Source organism: Sceloporus occidentalis, unplaced genomic scaffold, assembly GCF_023333645.1.
Source record: "Sceloporus occidentalis isolate IW3139 unplaced genomic scaffold, rSceOcc1.0.p SCAF_5, whole genome shotgun sequence".
NCBI lineage: Eukaryota > Metazoa > Chordata > Lepidosauria > Squamata > Phrynosomatidae > Sceloporus > Sceloporus occidentalis.
The window spans coordinates 185008225-185035458 of record NW_028316985.1 but is presented as its reverse complement, the minus strand read 5'-3'; positions in this window follow the sequence as shown (position 1 = coordinate 185035458).

Sequence of the window (27234 nt, the reverse complement as noted above, 5' to 3'; positions counted from 1 at the left end):
TTCTGTGGACATTGGCTTAATTGCACTGGGGCAATGAACTCATATTTTTATGGGTATCAATACCACTTTTGGTCATGTTGGTCATGCCAGTGAGGGCTGCTGGCATGTGCTTGTGGGTGAAAAATGGCTCCTGCCCCCTGTTAGCTTACCACCCCCGTGGGACGAGAGAACCCTAAACCTAACTCAGATCCTAATGCTGTAGAGAATTAAATGGTGAAGAGTCTGGAAAACATACAGATTATCACATGGAGGAACAGGAACAGAATGGAATGGGGGAAAGCATGTGTTACCGCGTGGGAGAACACCGCCGATGCCGCCAGAAGTCTCCAACCCATTTCCCAGCCATTTCTGGCAGCTGACTTTGAAGGACGATTTTGAACCGTTCTTCAAAACTGGCTGCCATGGAACGGCTGGGGAATGGCTTGGGGACTCCCAGCTGCATCGGCGGTGTTCTCCCATGCGGCAACACATGTTTCCCCCATGTTTCACCTCGATTCATTGGAGAAGTGGGATAATAATAATAATAATAATAATAATAATAATAATAATAATAATAATTCTGTTCCCTTCCATTCCATTCTGATCCCGTTCCTCCAAGTGCCATGCGATAAGCTCACATGCCTTATGGGGAGAGACTTAGGGAGCTCGGTATGTTCAGCCTGGAGACGAGAAGGTTAAGAGGTGATAGGATAGCCCTGTCTAAGTATTTGAAGGGATGTCATATTGAGGAGGGAGCAAGCTTGTTTTCTGCTGCTCCAGAGACTATATCCTAGAGCAATGGATGCAAACTCCAGGAAAAGAGATTCCACATCATCATTAGGAGGAACTTCCTGATAGTAAGGGCTGTTCGACAGTGGAAGATGCTGCTGTTTTGGCGTGTGGTGGACTCTCATTCCTTGGAGATGTTTAAGCAGAGGGCAGATGGCCTTTGGTCAGGGCTGTTTGAATTGTGTCTTCCTGTACGGCAGAAGGGGGTTGAATAGTCCTTGAGGTCTTCTGCAGAGAAAACAGCATTTTCTGTGCATGAAACATCATTCTCTGGGCAGAATATCAGTTTTCTGTGCAGAGAATGCTGTTTCCTTTTTTTTTTTTTTAAGTGCTGTAGTTTGATATTTATTCTGCGCAAAATGTGCATGTGATATTTCCTGTGCAAATGTCAGCATCTTCTGCCCTCAAAGTATTTTTTTGTCCAGGAGTATTGTTTTCTGCATTGAAAAGGCTGTTCCCGGTGTGAAAATGCCCTGTCCGAATTTTGCACGGAATAAATCCCAAACTCCGAATAGACTTCGAAAACTGCGTAGCGTTTGAAGACTTTCTCAGAGTGGGAAAGAAATGGCTAAAAATCCCTTGTTGCCATTTTTGGGAAGAAAGGATTCTGTCCAGGGAGCAAATAAAATAAAATAAATTGGAAACTCAAAAGAAAGGCGGGGGAGAGAACATATTGAGGAAAAAGTATGCTTGGCTAAAAATATGAGAAGAGAAGGAGATGGGGAGGAACGGAGAAGAAAGGCAGTCTGTTGACAGCATCCAGCAGCGCTTTAAAGGAGGGGAGTGAGGTGAAGGTTGGGGGGTCGGCTCTGCAATTCAGCAAAATGCTTTCAAAATGGGATTCTGCTCTTTGCAGCCTCTGGATAAAAAACTGCCCAACGACGGTTCCCAGGTCAGTCCCTTCAGGTAGCAGAAAGGGATCTATGAACCCGAGTTACTCCTCAGCTTCCCATTTTTATTGCGTTAGCAGAAGACTGTGTCCGCATTTGTTTTTCTCCATTCTACAGCTGGCATTTTGTTATTGCTTTGCAAAAGGATACGTTCCCCTGCAGGAGTTCTGGACAGTTTCCTTCAGTACAAGATTCTGTGTACTGGACTGACATCCAGTGTGCGTTGTAGTTTGAGTCTTAGATTAACACCTTGGAGAGGCTGCAAAACCAGAGTCTGTGGGCCACAGTTTAGCTACTCCAATGACAGAGATAACCTTTGACATTTGTGGACTGGGCCTGCCTTTGCAGTGGACCCTACAATAGTCCTTACTCCCCTTCTCCGCACGACAGACTGGGGAGAGTGAGACTTCCCTGTGGGCGAAAAAAGGCTAAAACGCCATTGCTTGAAATGCCCAAAGACTACTTGAAATGCCTGTTTCAATGCCAGCTTCACTGCATGCTAGGCTACTGCTTCAGGTGTAGGGGCCAGTTTTTACCCCCACAAATTCCTAGTGGGCAACACCTCTTTAAAACTGGCCTGAAATACACTGTATTATCAGGACCATCCATATTCAGTACCCCAATCTGAAATGCCTTGGAAAGCCTTGGATTAGTTTTTTGAAAGTGGCATCCTCAGACATAGGTCCAAGACACACTGCAGAAATAACTCAGGTTGAGACTGCTTTATCTGCCCTGGCTCAATGCTAGGGAATTGTGGGAACTGTAGTTTTGTGAAACATTTAGCCTTCTATAGTTTTTTGTGTGTTTTTCGGGCTATATGGCCATGTTCTAGAAGAGTTTATTCCCGTTTTGCCAGCAACTGTGGCTGGCATGTTCAGAGATTTTCTGAAGATGCCAACCATAGTTGCTGGTGAAACACCAGGAATAAACTCTTCTAGAACATGGCCATATAGCCCGAAAAACCTCACAAAAACTATGGATGCTGGCCATGAAAGCCTTCGACTCCACATTTAGCCTTCTCTTTCAGAGGGCTCTGGTGCCACAATAAGCTGCAATCCCCAGAATTCCCTACCATTGAGCCATGTGTTTTGGGCTGTAGTTACAAGGATGGAGCTCCGTTGTTGTACTTACATCTGATGATGCAGTCTCAACCTCCAACTTCTGAGAACCTCCAGACATATCAACCAACCTATCTGGGGTGATAAAATGCCCCATTTGGGAGAGATTGGGGTGATAGAAGAGTCTGGGCATGACCGATGGCTGAGAATACCCTCATGGGACCTTTTATGATCCATGGGGCATATTTTTCTCTACCTCTGCTGCGTACCCAGATCACCATCACAGGCCTTTCTCCATGTAGTCTGTTAATGGCTGGGGATTGCAGAAGAAGCCTTCTTAGTGGTGGCTTCCCCATGGAAGGTGCCGCCTAGGAAGGCTTTCTTGCCATCACCATTGCTATCTGTCCAGCACCAGGCAAAGGCCTCTTCATTGACCCAGAAATCATTACACTGAACTGAGCAATTTTATGGCATTTGTATCAGCTCTTTCTTCATTCCCCTTGTTATTTGTATTTTCAGAGTAGGATTGTTTGAGCAAAGTGGTCCTTGTGTTCCCAGTAAGCCACACAAGAAAAATTTCTTTGAAGGGCAGGGTTAAAAAATGGAGAAGAAAAACTATATATTCAAGAAGCGTGTCAATAAATAATGCATCTGCTGGAGGGTTTTGCCAAAGGGCTTTTCTCTTCCTGATTTTTATTTATTACTAAGATTAATCCCCACCTTCCCAATCAAACTAACAGGGCAGATTGTCCTTGAGATGCCAAATTACGCATGGTTTAGATTTCCGAGCAGCATCTTGTCCGACTCTGATGGCTTTTCAAAAACACTCTGTTTCGTTCCCATGATGGCACATACACCTTAATCACTGATATCATTATTTGCGCCGCGCGTTTCAGATTTTCTTTTGGGAGGCAGTGTTGAGCACCTTGGACAGCTACAACTACAACCCAGGATGGATTCACCATTCCACTGAGACCAGAGCAGCCAGCTGTCAAAGACTCAATTTAACCACTGTTTCCAGTAGCAGCAGAACAGTTTAATGGGAACTCAGGGCCACAATCTTGCATCAGGAGACATAGCTCCAAGACGCAGTTAAACTGGTCTCCTAAGATGAGCACACAGTGTGATGTATCAGCTAAAAAAGCCAATATGATCCTAAGCTGCATCAATAGGAGTGCACTGTCTAGAATGAGGGAAGTAATAGTACCACTCTATTCTGCTTTGGTTAGACCTCACCTGGAATCTTTGTCCATTTCGGGCCACCATAATTCAATAAAGATGTTGGAAAGCTAGAGTGTGTTCAGAGGAAGGCAGCCAAAATAGTTGGGAAATCATGTCCTATGAGGATTGGTTTAGGGAGCTGAGCATGTTTAGCCAGTTAGAGGTTAGAAGTGACCCAACAAATGGAAAGAGCTTGATATTAAACGTTTTATTTTACAAAGCTGAAGCTGATGGGTTGAACCCTCTTGATAGCTTATGCAGATATGTAATTTCTCCTACAGAAGATGTTGGACATTTTTGTCCAATGTGCAATGTCTATATTCAGTCTGAGGTTGTGGAAGAGGAGTTGTACATGTTGCATTAGTGTGTAAACATGAATACATGAAAGTATATATTTCATAGCTTCTTAGGCTTTCATTTCCTGAGTAAAACACTGTGTACTGTAATTGCCTGACTCAAAACATCCCATTCCTGTCTACTTTAGCTCGCTCACCCCAGGTATTGAGATGCTTATATATTCCGTGTCTTGTTTCGCAATGTTCAGCTTCTTTTGATTCATGCTTCCATGTTCCTATAATTGGTGTGTACAGCTTCAGGCTTGCCTTTGGCCTCTGGTTATGTCCACAGCTGAATGTCCTTTTGGCCTGAATCCAGTTGCACCATTAGCCACAATATTACTCCTAGTTGTCCATTGCGATTCCTCAGAAGCTCACTGAGTGCCATCCAACTTGGGAGTCTCATCTTTTGGCACTACCTCTTGTTTCATTTTGGACTGTCTCATTATAGGGTTTTCATGGTAAAAGACATTCAAAAGGGGTTTCCAATTAACTTTTTCTATGCTTATGATGCCACTGCTGTTGTCTCCGAGAGATCCTCTGCCAGTGTAGGTCCCCCTCCACTATAGCTGCTGCCCAGCAGCTGGTTGGCATATTGAATCTGGCTTCTCAGCAAAATCCTGTCTGATATGGGAGACTCTACCGGTAGCAATGCTACCAGCAGCATAACTTCACAGGAGCACACAATCCCACCATCACAGAAAAGTCATGCCATGGTAATGCGGATGTTATACTATGGCCAAAAAAAAGTACAACCACAGGTAGAAAGGAGCTTTGTTGTTGCTAGGTGCCCTCAAGTTGTCCCTGACCCATGGTAGCCCTAAATGAGTCATCTCCAAGACCCCTTGTTCTTTACTGCTTTACTTAGGTCCTATCATTTCAGGTCCGCAGTCTCCATAATTGAGTCTATCCATCTGGTGTGTGGTCTTCCTCTCTTTCTACTTCCACCCATTTTCCTAACATTATTGTCTTTCATAATGAGTCTTGCTTTCTCACGATGTGTCCAAAGTACGACCGCCTCAATTTTATCATCTTGGCTTCCAGGGCACTTTCTGGCTTTATCTTCTCAAGGACCCACTTGTTTATCTTTTTGGCTGTCCATGGGATCCTCAGGACTCTTCTCCAGCACCACATTTCAAATGTGTTCATTTTCCTCTTCTCTGCCTTCTTCGCTGCCTAGCTCTCACATCTGTACATGGCAATGGGGAATACAATGGACTTAGATGAGTCTAGCTTTAAAGTTCAGTTGTATTAACTTTACTCCCTAGTTCCTTCATAGCTGTCCTTCCCATTCCTGGTCTTCCTCTGATTTCCTGACTGCAGTCTCCATTCTGATCAGGGATGTAAGCCCCAACACAATACCAGCCATAGATAGACAGACAGATGGACAGGCAGGGAGATATATAGATAACATGCTGCAACCTTAAAAGCAGGTAATCCAAATGTCTCCCCAGCCTTGAAAAATGACTGTGGTTCAAAGCAACCAGAACAGGAGAGGATGACCTAATACAGAAATCTTGGGTCGTATTGTAGAGTGGCAGAATCTCCCTTCATTTTTGCCCACATTCTCCTTCTGAATGGTTTTATCTGCTCACCTGCTGAAACGCCCATCATCTCGCTTTCATGCCTGCAGCGACTGTGTGCGTCTGTGCGTGCATGTATATATATATTTGCGCCAGTTATAACTTTATAATCCTGCAGAAGTGCTTTGAAGCTTACAACTTAATCAACAACAACATTGTCGGCGTGAAATTCTCAGCAGGTTTATGCATTATTCACCGCCTTCACGTGAGCTCAGGTTTTGTGTGCGCGCGTGTGCATGTGTGTGTGTGGATTTGTGTGTGTTTTCCTTCGTCTCCCTGTTAGCCTCCCCCTCCCTCTTTTTTGTCTCCAACTTACAGATCCCTCTTAAGCTTCAAAGTTGAAGGATCCCGGTTTGGTGTCCTTATCTACAAGGTGAAAGACGAGAGAAATTCTCCCCTGCCTTTGGCAAGATAAGTCACGTTGGTCTCCTTTTCTTTAGAAGACTGTGCAGCGCCCGTTTATCAATTAATTACTGGATTGCCTTCATGCTCATTAATTCCCCCTGCTGTCTTTCATTTCAGAAAGGTCTGCATTGCCTCCATTTTCTAATTGCAGTCCTCTTAGATTCTGTTAGTGTGCGTGTGTTTTGTGTATGTGTGTGTGTGGTGTTTTTTAAAAGTTAAGTGGATAACATGAGTCAAACAAGGATGCTACACTGGGTGCTTCTAGAGCAGACAGGTCTTGACTGAACAGATACTATCGGAGACAGAGGCAGCAGCTGGTTTCCATGTCAGTGTATTGGTGAATGCATTCTGGGCTTTAGTTCAAGAAGCTTCCCAAGGTGCTGAATCTATTTTGGGAACAGCATTCAACACCGTGGGTTGTGGCTGTTGTTATTTGCTATCCATTTGGCATCAGCGTATGGTCACCCTATGATTGAGAAGCTTCCAGGAACACTAATCCTTGTTATAAACATAGGCCTGAGTCCTATTGCTTCTACCTCCTTGAGTAGACCCATTGGACCATCAAGGTTTACCTATGTGCTGACTTGCCATTCAAGAATTGTTGCAATAGCTCTAATAACCAACATGATTCCAGCCATGCAGTTGGAGAACGTGTCCAGCAGAAGGTGGCCAAAATGGTGAAAGGTCTGGAAACCTTTCTATGAGGAGTGACTTAAGGAGCTAGGTATGTTTAGTTTGGAAAAGAGAAGGTTAAGAGGGGATATGATAGCCCTGTTTCAATATTTGAAAGGATGTCATATTGAGGAGGGAGCAAGCTTGTTTTCTGCTGCTCCAGAGACTAGGACCTGGAGCAATGGATGCAAAGTACAGGAAAAGAGATTCCATCTCAATCTTAAGAAGAACTTCCTGATGGTAAGAGCTGTTCTGCAGTGGAATATGCTGCCTTGGAGGATGGTGGAGTCTCTCTTTTTTGGCTGGATGGCCATCTGTCACAGGGAGTGCTTTGAGAGTATCTTCTTGCATGGCAGGAGGTTGGACTGGGTGGCCCTTGGGGGCTGTTCCAACTCTATGATTCTATGGAATTTATCACACAGGAGGGGATCACCCAAATCCCAGAAATTGGATTTAAATCTACGAAAGAGGGAACGTTTTCTAACTCCTTGAGCATTAATCCAAAATTAACCCGAACAGAAAGTGGACAAATCCCACAAAAGCGGGATTGTTTTCAGACACATCATGGGCATTGAGCATTAATCTGGCATTAACCAACTCAGAAAGCAGACAAAATTGGCTGCTTTTTACTTTCATGATTCTCCCAAAAGTAAAAAGCAGCCAATATTGCCCACTTTCTGTGTGGGTTAATGTTGGATTAATGCTCAGTGCCACCAACGTGTCCAGTTTCTGCACCTGATTTGAGCACTTAGCCTCCCGTATGATAAACTCCTATGACTCTTTGTGAGAGGCCAATTCTAGTTCAGACTAGAGTTATTTAATTAATGTTTTCACTAATTGGCATCAAGTCAGCATTGACTGACAATAACCCTATGCATGAGAGGCTTCCACATGCTCAAGTCATCATCTGCACTGTTCAGCTCTTGCAAACTTCGGGTACCCATGGCTTTCTTGATGAAATCCACCCACTTGTAGTGTGATCTTACTTCATTTCCTACCATCTTCCACTTTGCCAAGCAATATCGTACTTTCCAAAGAGCCAACTGACAGCCTCGGTTGAACCATCTTGGCTTTAAGGGAGAGTTAAGGCTTAATTTTCTCTTAGGTCTTGGCCTTGTTTTGGAAGTCTAGGTTTTCTGTAGAAATCTCCTCCAGCAGCACATTTCAAATAAGTTGCTTCTTTTCCTGTCACCTTTCTTCATCTGACGAAGTAGACCAACTCCTCTTCCATATGACAGAAATGAAGCAGTTGGACACCACTTTAACTTTCTTGGCTCTATCCTGTGGAATCCTGGGATCTGTTGTCTAGCGAGGTATTTGACTTGATCCGTCGGAGAGCTCAGGTGACTCACCAAATTACAAATTCAAGGATTCTGCAGGAACGATCACGGCAGTTATAAGGGTGTCAAATTGCTTTATTTCTGCAATGTGGATGCACCCAGGATTTGGGTAAAATTACCTTTCAATGAAATGGGTTTAGCATGGCAGACTTCCTTTAATTTCCAGTTTATGACTCAGTTGTTTGTACCCACAAAAATGGACCACATAGGAGTCCAATAATAGAGTTGGGAGAAATTTTAGCCTTTTTGGCGCGCGGGTGGGAGACTTGCCTGCTTTGTCCCCTCTTCCCATGTAGTGAAGTAGATTGTCAACTGGTTGTAGGCAAGCTACGGTCAGCATCCTCTAGGTATCTTACAACAGGACTCCCTTACATATGCGATTGTGCTTTTTTCGGCCATTCTGCAACAGACATATGCAGTTCATTGGATGCATAAGCAGAGTCACACCAGTGTTCCCACATCACATGGTTTAGCATCCCTAATTCTATGGGAAGAAATGAATGAATTTCCCAGCCATTTCTAAATTATGCAGCATAAGCAAACTTACACGATTTCTTTTACTCTGCATAATGTAGCTGCTCATGGGGAAGGACAAAAAGAGCCATTCAGGAAGACGTTGAAGCCCCGTAATTAACAACAGGAAATCTGATTCAACTGCCCTTCTGGTTTTTGACATTTCGGCAGGCTTCGTACCAGTTTATTTTAGCTGTGAATGCTAGAAATAGTTGTATTTCAAAAGTCAGAACTTAAAAAGAATGCTGATGGGCTGAGCGAGCCTCTATTTTGCTTGGCATCCTGTTCCAGGTAAAGCCTACCCAGATGTTGCACTACAACCTCAAGCAAAGTCCTATTTTGTTGGGGACTTAGAGAAGAGCTTGGAAAGTCCTTTCTTTAAGGCTGCATCTGCACTGCAGAAACAATCCAGTTTGACACCACTTTAGCTGCCAGGGCTCAATGGTGTGATTTGTAGATTTTTGTGGGTTTTTCGGACTATGTGGCCATGTTCTAGAAGAGTTTCTTCCTGACATTTCGCCAGCATCTGTGGAAGCAACATCAGGAAGAAACTCTTCTAGAACATGGCCACATAGTCCAAAAAACCCACAAAAACTATGGATGCTGGCCATGAAAACCTTCGGCTTCACACTGTGATTTGTAGTTTGGTGAGGCATGAGACAACTCTGACAGGGAAGGCTAAATATCTCACAAGACTACAAATCCCAGAATTCCATAAGCGTTGAGCCATGGCCATGACAGTGCTGTCAAATTGCATTGCATGAGTTATGCGTAATTCCATAGGCAAATGACATATGCTACTCAACCCCAATTGAGAATCTGGGCCCCTGAGTTCCTGACAAGCACCAGACTGGCAGCATTTATTGGGCGGAGACTGAAATCTAATCTGCGACATTTGACGGATCACGATCCCCTTGGTGACTGAACGTTTTGTTCAGAGGGAACTGCAAGCGGTCCAAGGGAAGGGTCATTACAGGCAGATTTATTCAGCCGCACTGGGCCACCACAAAGCTTATGGCGGACTTAAATTCTCAAATTAGGGATTATAGTCTGCCAAGACCACGCATTAGCTCCTCAGGGGGCTGTATTTCATTGTGAGAGACCAGCCAGAGGTGGGGAGGCCAAGAGAGACTTACAGGAGGGGGGAAGAAAGCCTGGGAATGAATTGCATTTCTCATTAGAAGTTGCTATTCATCGTTTTTCTGCGGGGGCTTGCAGCCGTTCTCTAAGAAGGAACGGCTTGGCTTCTGCTTTGTGTCTGCCTCTCTGGTGTTCAGCCTTGATGTAACAGCAGCCTGGGGAGAAGGAACAGCTAAGCTTTATTTTCAAATGGTTAATAGGAAGGAGGAAAGGTAGGGATGGGATGAGGGGAAATAGGTGCCATTGAAAGAGCTTAACGGAAGGAGATGCTGGAAGCCAAGGAAATGCAGGGCTTATTTGGGGTGGAACTAATCACCCGGCTCCTAAAGAGAGCTTTGCCAGGAAGAAATGCTTTTCATCAGATGTCGGTTCACTATTTGAGATAATTTTATACACTGGGGGATGAATGGCGAAGCAGATCAGGAGGCTGGTGAGTCTGTTCCAGGTCTTAGTCCAAACATGAAAGAGAACACAGTGAATTTGTGTCATTGAAACTTGACAGAGAACTTAGTTGGGGATAGGCTTCATCACCTTGGCTGCTTCTTTTCCACTTCAGGTTAAAACCCAGATTGGATTCACTGATCCACTGAACTGGAATCATGCAAACATGATGCATCTGAATCCATTGGTTGGCTATAGGTAGATGATTGTTTAGGTCTCCTAAAGACCCAAGCTGGAAATGACATACATCACTGCAGACTGCAAAAGACAGTGTCCTTGGCTGACATCCAGCCATACTAGCCTTAGGCAACATCTTTCCTCCTTCCTTTGTCCCTCTAGGTATTTAGGGCCCGAACAGACAGGCCAAAATAAAGCTGCTTCAGGTCACTTTGAAGGTATGCTGTTTAAATGCTGCATGTGCCCAAAGAGGCTGGAAGCCAGGCCAAAGTCACACTCCAGTCCTAAGCACTGCAGCGCAGTTTTGGCACAGCTTCTGGCCTCTTCAGATGCGTGTGTCATTTAAACAGCATACCTGTAAAGTGACCTGAAGCAGCTTTATTTTGGCCTGTCTGTTTGGGCCCATAGTTAAAATTAAACTTGTCACCTTATCACCATGACCACAAGGTTTGAAGTTCTGTGGCTATTCATACAGTCTGATTATAAAGGGCCTTCATGGTCACCAGTTCACTCCATGCATCTGAAGAAGTAGACCAAGTCTGTGAAAGCTCTTTCTCTCAGTCTCAAAAATGCTACAAGATCCCTTTGCACACTGATATTCCAGACCAGGAACCTTATCGCACTCACAGTTTTCCCGTTCCGTTCCTGTTGACAAGGCGGACAGATCAGGAAATGGGCTGACAACGAACACTATCGCATTAAGTCTTCTTAGTGTTATGTGAACGCGAAAAGTACGATCGCTATCGCACACCGCTAACAGAGAAAACGGCCTGTTGTCGTTTTTGGACCTTGCTGTGAACGGATATCACCGCACAGCTAGGTCCCATCCCGATGATGCCCCAACCATCCCCTGTCTTTGTGCATGCGCAGTTTACAAAGAAAATTGCGCGAGGTTTTCAAAGGGAGCTTGGGGCATTCTCGTTCCCTGTGTGTTCTATCCTAAGATGGATTCTCATGTTTTGGTCCTTCTCCATACCATCTCCCGTTACCTGATAATGGAGCAGGAACGGAGAAGGAGGAGGACACTTATGTACTGCTTGTTTTTTTAAAAAAGTTGCTCTCAGACATGCCCTTGCTGAGCTCATGGATGTAGAGGACGCACCCCCCACAGATCTCCTTGAATGGCTACCCACATTTCCATCACCTCAGAGATGGTGGTTACGTCCAATTCTTAGGAAGAATTGGTGGCGTGAGGAGGTGATGACTTTGTGGGATGACGACATGTGGGAGACACATTTCCGCATGAAACGTTCCATTTTTTTGATCTGGTAGAAGTACTCCATACCTACCTGAAATCTTTTTCTGGTATCAAACACTGTTTCCTGCTTTATTTTTCATATAGAGACATGTCTAGATGTTCTATAATTTTGAGGAATGAAAGTCGTTAAAACATCTTGCAAGGGAACCTGGTAAAGGAAAGATATCATGATGGCCTGTCATAACTGTAGGGATCGGACGGGGATGCAATTGGAACGCCTAGGATATCGCACACAGAGGATTTTCCGTTTTCATAACGTTTACTGGCGAGGGAGGACGGAAGAGAATCGTCGGGGACATTTTACGCAAACGGAACGGAACGGGAACCCATTGCAAACGTCTCGGTAATGAGGCTATGCGATAAAATTCGTTCCATTCTGTTATCATTGAGACCTCGGAATGTTTACAAACATGTGTGCGATAAACTCCTAACATGACTATGGAGCTTATCGAATGCACATTTAACCCGACTGCACCCTAACAAGATGCAGCCAGGTTGCAGGATGCAGATTGGAGTTATGGCATGTAATTCACCACCGATTCCACTGGATGAGTGCAGCCCAGCTGCACCCAAGGTCCCAAGCATGCTTCAGAGGCTGCTGTTCAAAGCCGGGAGCTTTCTGATTTGGAAAAGCGGCTGCTGACTGGTGGCTTCTGTACCATAGGGGCATGAATGTGCTGTGGGCTTTTATCCCAATTTTAAATTAATTATCCACGTTTCTGGACTCTGTCCCCACAAATGAGCTCAACACCTTGGATGCTTGACTTACACCCCAGCATGGATTTACTACCCCATCACATGGAAGCCATCAGGGCCCACTGAGCAAAGTTATCTCAGTCTGTTCTTGAATCTTGGTGCTATCTTCTATCGAGCAGACCCTTGGTCCATCTAGGCCAGTAAGACTAATTCTGACCAGTAGCCCTTGCTGCCATAGTAAGGAGTAGGTAGAGGACATGGCTTAATGAAAGACTCAACACTTTAATGGTCCTTCCCTTCTCCTTTCTGTGAAAACAGGAGAAAATAAAATTAAGAGATTACTTTGATGTTAGGTGGTGACCACAGGGAACTCTATAAAGAATAACCAACTGTTGTTGTTGCTGCGGCTTCTCTTATTGTTATCGGTATTACTGAGTGACAGATAGCAGGAAGACAAATAGGCTGATCTTGAAGATGCTGTGTCTCCTTGCTGGGTGATGGACCATGTTTAGTTTTCATTTTGACAATGTGCTTATTGAATCTCTCAACAAATCGAAGAATTGCTGCTCAGTTCTGCATGCAGTGCAGTTTTGAAGTTTGCAAAATGGCATGCAGGGAAAAGAACGAACAGAGCGCAGGCATCGCTTGGGTGGCAGGCAGTCTCCTTTTTCTCCAGACCAAGATGTTTTTACTGTTTGAAAAGTGCAAGAGCGCACCTTGCCGCTCCCAGTTTAAAGCTTTTCCAGAAGACGTCAGAACTGGCAGTGAAATCTTATTGCAACCAAGTACATAAGGGTCTGAACCCTGTCTGGATTCCTGTTAGTCCCAGCTAGAGGTGACCCATCAGATAATTTATGAAATGGTTAGTAAACATGTAGAAAAATCCCATTAATTTAATGGCTCTACTAAAGCTGGGACTCACAACAGGATTTATGTCTGCAGCCAGCCCTCTGTATCCATGGATTCTGCATCCTCAGATTCAACTATCCATGAAAATTATACACACACACACACTCTGTATATTCCAAAAAGCAAAGCTTGATCTTGGCACCACCTTTCTCCCAAAAAAGCGACCCAAGAGGGCTCACAAGATAAAACATTAGTAAAACATCACAATCATTTTTTTAAAAAAAGAACACGTAAAAAAATCTAGTTAAAATAGTATAAAATACAAAAACATACAAAAGTTAAAAATATAACTAAAACACCCACAACGACATATAAAACGTGTGTGTGTGTGTTTGACACCCTTTTACTACACCACTGTCTGTATATAACGGAACTTGAACATCCACAGATTTTGGTATCCACAGAGGGTCCTGGAACCAAATCTCAGTGGATACCAAAGGCCCACTGTATTAGGAGTACTATTCTAGGGATGGAAAGAGTATTTTAAAATATTTGCAAGGAGAGTTATGAGCTGATGGAAAAATAGATTTGGGCTTGTTCTTAGTTCTTGGCCTTAACTCGGATCTTCTTCTTTTCCTCTTTTTTCTTTTGCAGAAAACAGAGTTTCCTACAAAGGAATCAACATTCCAATAGAAAAACATTTCTATTTTTTGAACTATGCTCAGATCCTATGCTTGGCTAAAGAGTAAGCTGTAAATGCACAAAGCAGTAGGAAATTGAGACTTGCAATGTTGCTCAATGGAATGCACAACTAAAAGATGACTAGCTGAATGCATAACTAATTGTGTAACCAAATACCTATCTGGATGCACAATTCAATGGATGAATAACCCAGTGTGCACCTTCATACTCAATGGCACTGCATACCCTATTCAATTTCCACAACTGCGAACTGAGCATGAACATGAACAAACATTTCCAATGGTTCTGTTGGGGACCATACACATGTATAGGATTTTAGCCAATATAGAGAAACATCTCACATGGAATCCTATATCCAGTTCTGGGCAGCACAATTCAAGAGGGATGTTGGCAAACTGGAATGTGTCCAGAGAAGGGAAGCCGAAATGGTGAAAGGTCTGGAAACCACAAAGCCCTCTGAGGAGCAGCTTAGGAAGTTGGGCATGTTTAGCCTGGAGAAGAGAAGGCTAAGGGGTGACATGTTTAAATATTTGAAGGGATGTCATACTGAGGAGGGAGAAAGCTTGTTTTCTGCTGCTCCAGAGAACAGGAGACTAATAATGGATGCAAGCTACAGGAAAAGAGATTCCACCAAAATAATTGGAAGAATTTCCTGATGGTAAGAGTTATTTATCAGTGGAATAGGCTGCCTTGGAGGATGGTGAAGAATCCTTCTTTGGAGGTTTTAAAAGGGAGGGCTGGATGGCCATCTCTTACAGGGAGTGCTCTGACCTGGGATTGTCTCTACCAACCCTATGCTTGTAGGATCCTAAGAATTCAAACAGCCTTAAAGACCCCTGTTCAAAGGGGGAAACTGATAAATCCACACATGTTATTCCTTCACCCCCTGGCTTATCTGGGGACGACTTATGGGCACAACGCCTGCCTACAGCATCTTTGTAGTCCAATATTTCAGTGTCATCAGTATGAAATTTAAACAAACAAACAAACCTAGGGCCATCTCCCAAGCTCAACAGCCGGTCCATTTCTGGAGGACACCTGTCTGCTCTTGCTTACTCATAGGGTGAAGTAGCTCTCCATCCCAATGGAGCTTCTATCATCTGCCAACAAGGAAGGTCCTTTTAAGTGCTACATAATGAGTATTGAGGGCATCAATCGTCTCTCAACAGACAGAAAGGAGTTTGAGGCCAAACAATGGGGAAAGGCCTTCCCCACTAACCAGATGGCTTCATGACACCTCAGAGACATTTGTATCACTCCTTGTTCCTATCTGTGGGATCCTGGAGCTGGGCTTTCTAGGAGATGAATGGTCTCTCTCTCTCTCTCCAAACACCTGCTCATCTGTTTTGCCACTAATTCCCTAAAAATATTTGTTAGTCAACCAAGTAAGAAGTCAGAACTAAGACCCAGCCTACTGAAAAATCCGGAATGAGAGGAGACGCTTTCCTCCCCGTCATAGAATCATAGAGTTGGAAGAGACACCAAGGGCCCTGATCCAGTCCAACCCCATTCTGCCATGCAGGAACTCTCAACCAAAGCATCCCCAACAAATGGCCATCCAGCCTCTGTTTAAAGCTGTCAAAGATATCTGGCAGCCTGTCAGGCCCAAATGGAGATACAATGGGAGCAGTGGCATCACTAGAGGGGTAGGAGGGTTGTGGACCCCACCAGGTGACACTCTAAGGGGGTGACACTTCTCAAACATCTATTTGTGGGGGGGGGGCAGAAATGGCCTGTGGCATTCATCTGCTTCCCTCTAACATGCTTTAAGAGATGGTGGGAGTGGGGTGAAGCCCAGTGGGAGGAGAAAGGAGAGGCTCCAGAATATTTAAAATTAAAATTTAAAATTTCAAAATTTTTATATTTTATTTTTTTTAAAAAAACTGATTTTTAAACAAATATTCCTTTAAATTTTTCTTTAAAACCATCACATTTTTACCAAATCTTTACTATGTATATGTAAAGACATTTAGGTTGTGCGTGTGATATTGTAATTTGAAGGTATATACTCATGTATAAGTCTAGAAATGTGGGTAAAAAAATTGACCCAAAAAAGTATTTGAAGGGATATCATATTGAGGATGAAGCAAGCTTGTTTTCTGCTGCTACAGAGAATAGGACATGGAGTAATGGAATCACGCTACAGGAGAAGAGACGCCACTTAAACATTAGGAAGAATGTCCAGATGCTAAGAGCCGTTCAGTGGTGGAATATGGTACCTTGGGGAGTGATGGAGTCTCCTTAGGTTTTCCAACAGAATCTGGATGGCTGTCTGTCAAGAGTGCTTTGTTTGTGTCTTCCTGAATGGCAGAATGAGGTTTGGTCTGGATGGCCTTATAGGGGAGGTGGGTGACTCCGATATCTGGAGGGTGGTGAATCCACTCTGGGGTTCAATGAAAATTTTATATGAACAATTCAAGGCACTGAACCCCATTCCTCCCAAATAGATTCAGAACCTTAAATAGCTCATTCAGGCTGAATCAGTACTAGAGAGTTAGTGCACTTTGACACTGTTTTGATGCCATGGCTCCATGCTGTGGAATTATGGGATCTGCAGTTTCATGAGATATTTAGTCTTCTCTGTCAGAGGGCTCTGGTGCCACAACAAACGACAAATCCCAAGATTCCATAGCACTGAGCCAAGGCACCTAAAGCAGTGTCAAACTGTGTTAATGCAACAGTGCAGATGCAGCTTGAGAGCAAAACCCAGAGAGGAGCCATTGCCCTACTGGGATGGGGACAACCGACTTCCATTGCTGCTGATTCCTAAGCAGGGCCCAAGGCAAGCCTTTTCAACATGCCAGGCAAGCGGAGTGCCTGCTGAGTATGCAATGCTGATGTCAGGAGGCAAGAGAATTCCTTTAAGCTCTTCCCTTCTCAACCTGTCTAGACAAAATAATAATAATCATCTGACTTGAGTTGCAACGTTCTCCTCCATTTCACGCAAATGATATTCATTTGCGTTTTAATGTCTCTTTTGAATAACTTGCAGGGCGGCTCTATAATTTGGGAGAAAGGCAAGATGCCAGATGCATATGTGGAGAAGAAGGCACCGAACATGTAATTGGACATAATATCTCCTCACTCAAGGAAAACTACACAACATCTTTCTTGGTCTATTTAGTCAAAATAGAGCAACCGTGTTGCTGGAGCACTCAGGAACAATAAAGATGCAAATAGCATTGAAAACTCTCAAGCTCCTGCCAGGGCAGTTAGCAGGGAGAATATTATAGCATCTTGATGAATCAGTATGAAATCCACTCGCTGCACAGAAGTGCACTTTGGCAGCGCAAAAACTTGTCAGGAACGGTCACGGGAATTGTGGCCAGTGCTTGAAAGTCATACGCTCCCTTCTACAGGCTTGGAAAAAGGCAGCGGGCAAATGTAATCTGGGCCAAGATCCTAAATGGTGCTATTGTGGTATAAATCTACATTTGTCTGATTCCATGGTGGTTGTGCAACATCTTCTTTCTGCAGAAGAATGGATTACAGTGGGACTTTGTTATCCGCTGGGGTTTGGTGCCAGGACCCCTCCTGGATCACAAAATCTGTGGATGCTCACGTCCCATTAAATACAGTTGGCCCTCCACATTTGTGGCTTTAACTTTTATGGATTTGATTATTCGTGGATTTGATTAATATGTTTGTTCTAGGAATCTCTAGGTCCTCCAGCATGACTCTGTTTTCAATGTCTATATTCCTAGAGCGAACACTTCTTTAGGCATTTGTAAGTCCTCCAGTGTAATTTCATGGTCACCTTCTGGCAGATCCTGACCATAGAATTGTCCTGGAGGACCTCCTAGAGATTTCTAGAGAGATGTGCTCTCAGGTTATTATAGAAAAATAGTGTTTTATGCTTTGCAGATTTTCCACTTTCATGAGGGTCCTGTGCCCCTAACCCCAGTGAATGTGAAGGGTCCACTGTACAATGACAGTAAAATGGCATCCCTTATATAAATTGGCAAAATCAAGGCTTTCATTTTGGATTATCTATCTATCTATCTATCTATCTATCTATCTATCTATCTATCTATCTATCATCTATCTATCTATTCAATCTGTGAATACAGAGGGTTGGCTGCATTAAAGTTGCTGATAGCCAAATTATCATGGGTTTTAAAGGAAAAACCAGTTGAAGATTTTCTGAAAAAGTGGAAACCATTTATGGATTGATTTTTTTTGAGCAATAAGAAATCTTATTGTACAGATGTAATAATCAGTAGTTATGGTTACTAGTAATCTCAGGAAGATTATTTAGGTGATTCTGTGATACTAGAATAATGTATTTCTGGTCTGGGATATATATTTTTCTCTCATTACCATTTGGATTGGGGGGGGGGGTCAGAGTCCTTTTGTATTTTAGCTTGTTAATGTTTAATGTATTTGTGGGTCAGTGTAGTGTATTGGTTTGAGTGCTGGACCACAGCTCTGCTGGGTGAGTCACACAGTCTCAGTCCCAGAAAACCCCAAGATAGGTTCTTGCTATAAGCCAGAAATGACTTGAAAGTACATGATAACATAAGTCAGTTTGTACTTATTGGTTTAGCCTAGTGTGTCAGTTCAGCCAGCCACTTTTGCACTAGCCTGATCCACTTTTCTAAGCAGACATCCCAGTAATGTAGGACTGGGCAACTGCAGAAGGTCTGCAACCATATTTCCACCTCTGGATCCTTTTAGGAAGGGGTCAAACTGCCGAATAGATTAGCCTCTCAAAAAAGCAACTGGAAATGCACATCTGTTTTCAAAACACTGGTATTTTCTGACGTTAAACAGTATAGGGATCCTGCAATTAATTTAAAATGTGAATAATGTGGTTTCCCAGAGAGGCATTTCACCCTCTTTCTTTGGTCAAATGGGAGTCTGGAAGAGTCAGGAGCCACAAGAATAGCCTTGCGGGCCACAGACAAATTTTGCTCAGACTTGCAATAACAGTTTGTGGGAACATTTCCACACATAGAGTTTGTGTCCCTAGGATCCTAGAGTTGGAAGAGATCATCAGGATCATCTAACCCTCTTCTGCCATGCAGAAGCAAGCTTATTTTCTGCTTCTCCAGAGACTAGAACACCAAACAATGGCTGCAAGCTGCAGGAAAAGAGATTACAGCTCAACATTAGGAGAAACTTCCTGATTGTAAGAGCTGTTTGACAGTGGAAGATGTTCCCTCAGAGTGTGGTGGAATCTCCTTCTTTGGAGGTCTGGATGGTTATCTGTTGGGGATGCTTTGATTGAGAGTTCCTGCATGGCAGGGGGGTTGGACTGGATGGTCCTTGGGGTCTCTTCCAACTCTACGATTCTATGATTCTAACACACAATCCAAGCACTCCCAACAAATGGTCCTCCAGCCTCTGTTGCAAAACCTTCAAAGAAGGGGACTCCACTGCTTGCCGAGCAGCACCTTCCACTATTGAGCAGCTCTTACCATCAGGAAGTTCTTCCCAGCATTTTGGAGGGCTCTCTTTTCCTGCAGTTTGAATCCACTGCCCCGCTAGCCCTCCTCTCTCGACTGTTGCCTCATTGTCAGTAATCAAAGGCATATGTTCCACCCTTCAGCACCAGCTGTGATGGATGAGCCCTGCCTGTTCCTGACCTGCAGCAAATCCATTTCATAGGGGGTGTCTTTGACAGCCCCTAAGTGATGCATGGCGAAGGTGCACTAAGCTCAAAAGGAAAGGTGGAGGAATGTCAAACGTTCGGGCTCTGATCTGGGTGTAAGGCTCTTCTATGTAAGCTCTCCCAAAGAACTGGCTGGAATCCTGGTGGTGTCTTTTACACACACACACACACACACACACACCCACACACACACACCCCTGCTAAACTGTACAGGGCTTCCCAAGTGTCCTGTATTATATGAGATGTCCCATATTTGAGGGCTAAAAATCCTGCCCTGTATGGAAGTAATAGAGCATGGCCCAAATCCCCTATTTCTTGATCAGGCGGGAGTATCCGCCATGCTCACAACAAACCAATATCCAGCATATCAAATACTGGGATCTCTCTCTGCCACCATGGCGGCTGGTATAGCGCCAGCTCTTCCTCCTCTCTTGCTGGGAGAGTAAACCTCTCATCCCATGATGGCTGCTGGCTTGATCCTATAAAATTTTGCATGGGTTTTGGGGTCACATGAGTGATGAGATATCAGAATTTGGAGATCTCGTCAGAGGCCCTCCTCTTACAAGACCTCATATAGAGTTTATATAAGCCTGACTCGTGTATCCCTGCCAGACTTGAGATGGCAACCAGGTATTCTCTTCTGGCATCTTGAAAAGCCTTCCTGTAACCTGAAGCAGTTGGACATTTTTGTCTGATGTGGAATTCATTGCAAGGTTGTAGAGTAGCACATGCTTTTTTATTGCACATGGATGTGCATTTATGTGTTTGGTTTTACATTCAACCACACATTTAGTGCCTTGGTTCAGTTGTGCAACATTGCTGTTCAGCATAAGGGTTATGCAGCTAAATTAATGTTCAACTCTACATACCTTGATGTTTGCCATACAGTTCTGATGTAGAATCCTTAGACATTGTAAAATTTGTCTGATGGTCCTAAATGGAGTTTGGAAAAGTTCCCTTATTGGAATGGCAGTGTCTTGTGCCTAGAAATACCACATGCCAGGAATAGCAGGCTGAAATAAGCGGAGCTGTTACAGGTGAGTCAAGCCAGTCCAGGGATGTATCTATACTATAGAAATAATGCAGTTTGACACCCCTTTAAGTGCCATGGCAATTCCTTTGAATCTGGGATTTGTAGTTTTCTGAGAAACCAGCACTCTTTGGCAGAGAGGGCTAAAAACCTTTTTAAACTACAGACCTCAGGACTCCATAGGATGGTGCTACAGCACTTAGTGGTGTCAAACGACATTATTTCTACCATGTAGATGCACTCAAAGTCATAGACAGGTAATCCACAGCTTCCAGATGTAGTCTATTCCACTGTCAAACAGTTCTTTTCGATCTTCCTGATGGTTAATCAGAATCTCCTTTCTTATCATTTCAATTCATTGGATTAGTCATATCTTCTGGAGCAACAGAAAACAAAACTCACTCCATCTTCCAAATGGTAGACCTTCAGATAAGATGGCAATCATATATTTTAACACGTGTTAGACACCATAAAGATGCCAAACCTTCTGTTTTGCACAGAATACCATGTTTTTGCACACACACAACACTAAAAAAATAAAAATAATTGTATTCAGCACAAAACAGAAGGTCTGGGATCCTGCCTATGTCTTACATGTGTGTAAATTTTCATATGGAAGTGATTGGATTCAATTCAAGGTTGTGGGAGTTGCACGTGTTTGGTGCCATTATGTCTGTAGGCGTGCATATGGATTCACATGTACATGTGCATTCAATTGCACATTTGGGTGTGCATTCAGTGGTGCTACATTGGCATGCATCACAAGGGTTGTATATCACAGTCAGTGCATAACTCTAAATGCTGGAACAGAGACTACATAACTCTGATTTGGGATATAAACTGATGACTTTTGAACATACAGTTGCCCCTCCATAACCATGGATTCTTTATCCATGGGTTCAAGCATCCACAGCTTGAAATGTTTAATATATATAAATTTCAAAAACCAGACTTTGAGTTTGCCATTTTATATAATAAGGGCCACCATTTTACTATCCATTTTATTTAATGGGACTTGAACATACATGGATTTTGGTACCCACCGTGGGTCCTGGAACCAAAACCCAGCGGATACCAAGGGCCCATTATATTCCTTTTTTTCCAAAAGTGGTAAAACTGAAATAAATAAATAAATAAATAAATAAATAAATAAATAAATAAATAAATACCCTCCTATACATTTGCACTCTGGGAATGTGTAAGAAGCCATTAAGGAAAGAATATAACTTTCCAAAGAGTCAGCAACAATGGTTTTCCAGATACTTTGGGCCTATAGCTCCCTTCAGGCTTAGTTAACATAGCAAGTGGCAAGGGATTGTGGGAGCTGAAGTCCTTAAAACATCAGGAGAGTCACAACTCAACTAGCTGGAACCCTGTTGGTGTCTTCTGCATGTGCAAGTGAAAGACAAACATTTTTGTCCAATATGTAATAACAGCCATATCATTGCAGGAAGAGAGAGGTACATGTTAAGGTCACATAAGTGTGCATGCACATTGCAAATGCACATGCACATTAACATACATTGTTCATAGGGATGGGAGTGTGCAAGAGGTTGTGTTGTGTTGTGCATTGTCACAACTGACAAATCACCATGGTTGCATTATGTAGCCTCTTTTCCATTGTTTTTCCCCCTAAGATGGCAGCCCTGAGAAATTAGGCCTGAACATTTTCTGAGGAAGGTCGGGGTTTTTTGAAAGATGGCGACACGTCGACTGAAATCCCGGGATTTCAGGAACAGGTGTTTTGAAGATGAACTTAACAAAGACAGGAGAAAGGAGGCTTTATTGCCGCCGGAGGAGAGGATTGTTCCGAGGAATGAAATTGCTATTTTTTGTAATGTTCTGACTGTGGATACGAACCATCTCTTGAAACCCTTTCAGCAAAAGGTCCTTGTGAAAAACTGTGTGCAAATACTGCTGCTCTTGTACTTTCCCACATCAAACTTTCTCTAATTGTTCTCCCGGCTCGTCCAAGCTCTTCAATCTGAAAGGTTCCCTAACCCGACAGATGCTGGTATTATCTGAGCTTAAATGCAAGGCGCCCTCCTCTTTCACCACCTGTTCTCAGCCTCTTCACTCCAGCCATTTATCTCTAAAGGGAAGCGTTGTCAAATGCGCTTTCAGAAGGAGACTAAGTGTTTCATGGCCACTGAATTCCGATTGCCACTTTGACCCTGGTAGCAATGTCTTCAAAGAATGCAAGCCAAGACCGGCGGGTTGACCTCCCAGGTTACGCCAACTGCTGCAGTTTGAAAAGGATGTCTTTTCTCTCTGTCCTCAACCATTCAGACAGCTACTACATTTTATAAGATGGTCTTGCCTGGGAAATATATTGTTGTTTGTTGGTGTTTACCGCCTTTGCATCGATCTCGACCCATGGCGACCCTGTTTATGAGACATCTCCAAGACCTTCTGTCCTCCATTGCTCTGCCCAACTCCTGCAAACTCATACTTGTGATCTCTTTAATAGAGTTCATCCATCTAATATACGGCCTTCCTCTCTTCCTACTTCCCTCCACCTTTCCCAACATTATTGTCTTTTCCAATGAGTCCTTCCTTCTCATGATGTGTCCAAAGTACAACAGCCTCAATTTCATCATCTTGGCTTGCTCTGCTCCAGGACCCATTGGTTGTCCTTCTGGCCATCCATAGGATCCTCTGCACTCTTCTCCAGACCCACATAATCTCAAATGAGTTGATTTTCCTCCTATCTTCTTTCTTAACTGTCCAGCTCTCACATCCATCCATGGCAATAGGGAATACAATGGCTTGTATGATTCTGACTTTTGTGTTCAGTTGTATATCTTTGCATTTGAGGATCTTTTCTCATTCTTTCATAGCTGCCCTCTCCATTCTTAATCTTCTTCTGATTTCCTGGCAGCAGTCCCTGTTCCCATTAATGTTTGATCCCAGCTATGAGAACTCTCTGACTGTTGCTATTTCCTCATTGTTTAGTTTGAATGTGTGTAAGTTCTCTGTGGCCATTCTTTTTGTATTCGTTGTGTTGAACAATAAGCCTGCCTTTGCACTTTCCTCCTTGATCTCCCTTAGTAGTTGTTCCAGGTCTTTGAGGTTCTCTGCTAGTATTATGGTGTCATCTGCATATCTCAGAGTGTTGATATTTCTTCCTCCTATTTCCACATCTCCTCCTTCCATTTCCAAGCCTGCTTCCCTTACAGTACGTTCTGCATCTAAGTTGAACAGATAGGGTGATAAGATGTATCTGAGCCCTTTGCCAATTGGGAACCATTCCATTTCTCCATATTTTGTTCTGACAGTCGCCTCTTGTCCTGAGTACAGTACTATCAGATGTGTTGCAATTGCCATGTCTTTAAGGGTGTTCCATAACCTTTCATGATCTACGCAGTCAAAAGCTTTGCTATAGCCTATAAAGCACATGCTTTACGCACACACACACACACATACACACAAGGGTATCACCTTCATACAGTAACATCTCTGGAAGTATGCAAGCTTTTCAGTCAGCACAGAATGCTTCATCAGAATGAGACTGTCTGGCTTTGAAGATCTTTGTGGAAGAGAAACATTTTTCAAGCTCGACTCCTACAATAATGTGCCTAGTAGTAAACAGTGAGTGTTTCCTCCCTGGTATAGCCAGGGATGTTATTTCATTTTAAAATGTGCTTATATGGTTTTATCTTTTTAAAATAGCTTTTTAAAAAGCTATCTGTTTTAACATTGCAGTAATTTAGTTCCTTTTTAATGCACCTCTTCTCTACACTTTTAATTGCACTGTTCTTTTAATATTGTGAAGCTGCTCTGAGTCCCAGTTTTGGGAAAGGAGTGGGATACCAATAAATATAATAATAATAATAATAATAATAATAATAATAATAATTCAAAGGGGAACAATATTTCCAACAACTCTTCTACAACTCAACTTTTGTCACACTTAGCATAGCCTTTACTGCCCTTCACTTTCAGGCAATACCAGCAGCCTACTTGGAAAGAAGGTATAAGGGTGTCCCTCATACATAGCAGTTTTGCATCTGCGGTTTGGAGGAGGTAGACGATTTAGCCCCATATCTTTTATGCTGCCCTTTCTATGAGGATCCTGCGGGATTGGTTGCAGCATGACGTTATTTGTGATCTGTGGGCAAACAATTCTTAACTCACTACTCTTAGGACTATTTTGTTATGGTCATTGTGCCTTATACAAATAAACTATTGTTATACGCTGTTATATGATGGGGTCATGGGAGAGAGCCTTCTTGGTAGCTGTATCCAAGTTGTGCAAGCCCTTTCTATGGGAGGTTTAGGCGGCTGCCACACTGCAGAATTAACACAACTTGATACCGTTTGAACTGCAATGGCTCCATCCTATTGAATCCTGGCATTTGTCCTTCATTGTGGTACCAAAGCTCTCTGACAGAGAGGCCTAAATATTGCATAAAACTATGCATCTCAGATATCCATAGCATTGAGCCATGACAGTTAAAGTGGTCTCAAACTGCATTAATTCTGCTGTGTAGATGAATCCTACGTTGGTGCCCCGTCTGTTCACTTTACACTGGCAGGCAGATTTCCCCCCCAATTTTATTAGGATCTTAATGTACTGTGGCAGAAAGGTCTTTTGATGGGATGTGCTATGCTTTTATCCATTTTACCATGTTTTAATGTGTTTCACAACTGTGCTAAGTGAGTGTTTTTAATAGAGCTGTTTATTTAGTGGCGGTTGTACTTTTGGATCAAATCATTTTTAGCTGTGCATTGTTTTAGTTTGTTTCAAGCTGCTTTGTCTTCCATACTGGAAGAAAAGTGGGCAATTAATAATAACTAGGCACTTACTTATGAAGGCCAAGATCTTATGTCACAGTCTACGTTTTGTAACTGTGTGAATCCTAGCTAATACCAGCAGTCGACTGTAAAGGGGATGCGTTGTTGCAGCTGCAACGATTATTGTTGGCCAGACATTTTATCCTGTAATTTATTGTTTTGTTCCTGTTATTTTCAAACCTGCTTTGTGATTCCTTTGTCTAATGCATGTATGGCAGTAGTACACTGTTTTATTGGAATGTTTTTAAATAGACGTTGCACCACAGGCAAAGAAAATTTAATGGACTGAATCCTAGCTATGATGCAGAAATACAACAAAATCCAGTTAGGTGTTATTCAGACAGTGAAAATAATCCTGGTAGAATCCGGATTGAATCTTTCATGTTCACATGCATTTTGAATGTATCTGAGTAAGTCTGGGGGTGGCCACCAAAAACCTCATTAAACCCGAGATTATCAATCTTGGGGTTTTTTCCCTATGTTTTCCTAAAAGATTTGCATTGTCAGGTATGTGAATAATCGATGCAAATAGACCCTAGGATAAATTGGGATAAAACTCTGCGTGCCTTGAATGTGTTTCAAATACATTTGCATCATCGATCCCATCTTTATTCGCAGTGCTGACACATGTGAGCAACCAAACTCAGAGAGATGTGCATGGATGTGGTTCTGATAAAAATACAATAATTTGAACAACAAAACTGGAATGCATGTGTGAGATTATTTGCATAGCTGTGCTAAAAGATGACATCCGGATGACTTAGTGAATTGTGAAGATGTATACTTGGGCACTGGCGAAAGTATTCCAATGTGCACCAGGCATTTCTGATGTGCATTAGATGCTCCTGTTGTGCTCCAGAACTTCCTAGCCAGTATGTGGATGCACATTGGGGTAAAAAATAGCAAAAACAGTGAGATACAGCCCTGGCAGTTATAGGCAAAACAATAAGCCCTCCAATGCAGATTGTCAAAAGTACTTAGTTACCAAAAAAAAAAAACAACAAAAACAAGAGCCTGTACAGACTGGCACTTTGTGCCAGACTGCAGGTGAACTAGAGCTGAACTAGGGCTGAATGAGGACTGAGCGTTCACACACTCCGAGCCCCAGTTCTGCTGTCCGGGCGCCATATTGGCACGCACCCGTACACACGGGGCATGCCATGATGACATCCCTTGGCTGCAGCACCCAAATGGCGCTATACATAAGGGGTCTCATCATGGCACATAAGCATGCCAATGGCGCCCCTTCGGGGATGCAAAAAGAACCCACCTAGAAGCAGGTCCTTTTTGGTCCCTCCGGAGGCTGCAGTGCCTGGTTGCTGTGGCCTCCCTCCAGGCCTCAAAGGGCCTAAGCAGATGAATGAGCTGCATCCTAGTTCTGCTACAACATCAGTGGGAGAGAGGATTTGGGGTTACATCTTACAGCTCTTACAGTTGGCCCTCCTTATAGGCGGGCTTGCCTTCTGCGGCTTTGAGCTTATGTGGAAGGCAAGCCCTGGCAGAAATAATGGGGCGTGTACTCATGCCACACACCCCATTATTTTCTATAGGGCTTAAGCATATGCGCTTTTCTCCATACACATACCCCCATATGGGTCGAGGCGGGTTACAATAAAAGGAAATAAAATACATACACAACAAATCATCAACTACATAATCCCCAACCCTCCACCAACATGAAAGAAAAAAACACACAAATAGAATTTGCATAGTTAAAACAGTTATAATAACTATAAAACAATTAA